Genomic DNA, 3028 nt, shown 5'->3' on the forward strand with positions numbered 1-3028 from the left:
TATGGGTCAGTTCATAGTCTGAAGCAAGAGATTGGGGTAGGGGTGGCTGCTATGGAGTCTGGGACTAGACCAGGGGGCACAGTTCTGGAAGGATTTTTTCTCTCTCTCTCTCTTTCTTTCTTTTTCTCTGTCTCTCTCCAGCTTGTCTTTGCTTGGTTTCATTATCTCCTGTGGCAGTCAGCTATCTTCACATGGCAAAAAATTATGGTTTCCATTAGCTTTGCATTCATCCCCTTTCAGCTCTGAGAAATAAGAGATAAAAGATCTCCCCACTAGCTTCAGTTAGAATTATCTCAGGGAGAGTCTCTGATTGGTCTGTCTCTGGTCACATGCTCATCTCTGAACAAGTGGGATGGGAGCTTCGATGGGTCAGTCTGGGTTTTGTGCATAACCATGTGGTATGTGTGTGTGTGTGTGCATGTGTACAAGTACTTTTAGAACTTGAGTAAAACTGAGGAAGACAATGAAAGCTTCTGCATTTACTATATGCTATGGGAATATTCTAAGAATTAATAAAATATAGTTCAGGAGAGGTTCTGAACTTGCATTTTACCTTGAGGAATAACTCAAATGTCTTCACAGTAAACCAGCATCTGTGGAACTAATTCTTGGGCTCATAAAAAGAGCAAGATATGATTAATTCTACAGGAGGTGCCTTATGGGTCCCCCACCCTCTACTTCACTAGCAGAATGACTTCCCAAGATCCTCTGTGCATCATTTTTAGCTCAGTTGGGTCTGTGCAGAGCTTGGTGATTTATTAAACACGCTGGTGAGAGCAACTCTACATAGGAAAGACCCAGAAACTCTGAGGCCCTGGAGTTCCTAAAAAAAAAAAATTATGAAATCTAAACTCTGCTGTTTCTAAGATTTGGCCTTACGTTTATAATAAGCTTCATCCTTAGGAAATGATGCTGTCTGGTAATGATGAGGAAAAATATTCACTAATGAAAATCTAAATGAGGGATGATGAAGCTAAACACCATTAGATTTGGTTAGTTTCCCTACATGATTGGTTGAGGAATATCTTATTCACAGAAAAAAGTTCCTTTATGTCAGCCTATTCTTTTCTTAGAAGTATCAACTCACTCCAATAAATCATTTAAATATCTTATGCTGCTCCAGAGAATGTCCTGGCTACCCAAATATTTACTTGTCAATCTTCTGTAATACATTCTGTCACAGTGAGCCCTCCTGGGAATGAAACAGGTTTACTTTAAAATTTTATGAGATCAACTCCTCTATATCCAATGGCCGGTCATAGAATGGGATTATTAATACAGAATAAGTAACTGGCAACTGAATTAGAGGACTGTAATTCTATTGAGAGGCTCTAGATTTTTAAATTAATATTTTTTAACACTTTTAGATCCACTTTTATTTTCTTTTTTTTCCTCCTCACATACAGAACTTCTCCACACACACTGCTTGCAGCTATAAAGTCACTTGATGTTGGCCAGGTACCATTTTATCCCTAAAACTTTGTTGGCATCAAAATATGACAGTTAACCAGTGTTAAATCCATAAAATATTTACATAGCACAGCACATTAAGCTTTAGACACTTGGCAATTAAACCACATAAAAAGAGGGCAAGACCCCATCCTACGTGTTCAGAATCAGGTGTTCACTGGTCCCTATCAGGCGAATGGACTGGTTCAAAGGGCAGCAGAGGCAACAGGCAGTTACTTCAGAGGACACTGAACATTATGATCTGGAAGCACGTTATGATGTCACCCCAGTGTCATGTACCACACACCTTCTCCAAGGTGGTCTCTTAATTCTAGAATGGCAGGTCCAGCTGATGCAAAATGAAGACAGACAACACAACATTTATTCTGTGGAGACATCCTACACATACTATGCACGTGCTATAATTTTGAACACAACTCGTCCAAAAAACTTGTCACGATCATTCTGGTTTTTTAGGTTGGGTGATCCATCAATTTTGCACTCAACTGTTACTTCATTCCTGGTACTATTAGATCCAAGGATGACCTGGACAGCAACTAATGGCTGCAGATATCCCACATGCAGTTTTTTCCCATAATATGGAAAATACTTTAAGTCTATAACTCCAAGATTAGGATATGTTTCTACAATTGCTGTGCTTCCATCCTTTGGAACACATTCTATCCTTGGATCTCCTTCGGGTTTTAATCCAATTATTCTGTTCATTTTTACAAGAATACAAGGTTTTCCTTTGGAATAGCCAAAATCAGGATCATCTATACCATTGCATTCTTGGAGTAAGGCAAGAGGAAACTGACATGCAGTATAAACTGGACCCTTCTGTTCAAAAGGAACTCCATCAGGACAGTCTTTGAGGTTACTCTGTTCTTCTCCAGAATATGATTTTAGAAACTTCTTAAGGTCTTTAACGTACCCTTCATAGGAACTTGGATCTGATACACTAAATGTATATTCCAACGCAGTCACTGGTTTTGGGAAAACCATAAGTCCTGGACTAGGAATCTGGTCACGATATTTTGGAAGCTCATCATTCAGAGTCTGAAGCATAATCCACATTGTGAATGAGAAGAGTGCAGCCAATAACCCATAAAAAACTAGGTAGAAGAGCAAGATCAAACCCCAGCTCTTGGCGGTGAGCCCCAGGAACTCTCCGGTGGTCGGGTTGTAGATGAAGAGCTTCCACTCGTCAGGCTCTGGTTGAAGGACTTCTTCTCTTTCTTCGTCATGGTGGGTGTGCGGACGGCGAGGGGAGCGGCGGCAGCGGGGGTGCAGGCGGCGAGGAGCGCAGAGGCGCGTCCCGGCTCTAGCGGCGCAGCCCGGCGACCGCGGTGCAGCGGAGGGCGGCACAGCCGAGGACACCTCCTCCTCACCGGGAGCACGCGAGCCGACTGCGCCGCGCCGGGCCAGGCGGCCGCTCCGGCCGCGGGAGCCTCTAAATTAATTTAATGCTTATGAAAGCTATAAGACTGACACAGCCTAGGAGGAAAAAGTGGGCTTTTCCCCCGCCTCTGATGGCATGGTACTGTTGTATCAGAGACTGCTACCCAAACTTTTGGCA

At 42.7% G+C, this 3028-nt stretch overlaps 1 pseudogene; it reads right to left on the reverse strand.

Moving 5' to 3' along the window:
* Positions 1 to 1373: 1373 nt before the first annotated feature.
* On the reverse strand, positions 1374 to 2785 carry LOC144257263 (sodium/potassium-transporting ATPase subunit beta-3 pseudogene; annotated as a pseudogene).
* Positions 2786 to 3028: the final 243 nt, after the last annotated feature.

The sequence above is a fragment of the Urocitellus parryii genome, chromosome 10 (assembly GCF_045843805.1).
Source record: "Urocitellus parryii isolate mUroPar1 chromosome 10, mUroPar1.hap1, whole genome shotgun sequence".
NCBI lineage: Eukaryota > Metazoa > Chordata > Mammalia > Rodentia > Sciuridae > Urocitellus > Urocitellus parryii.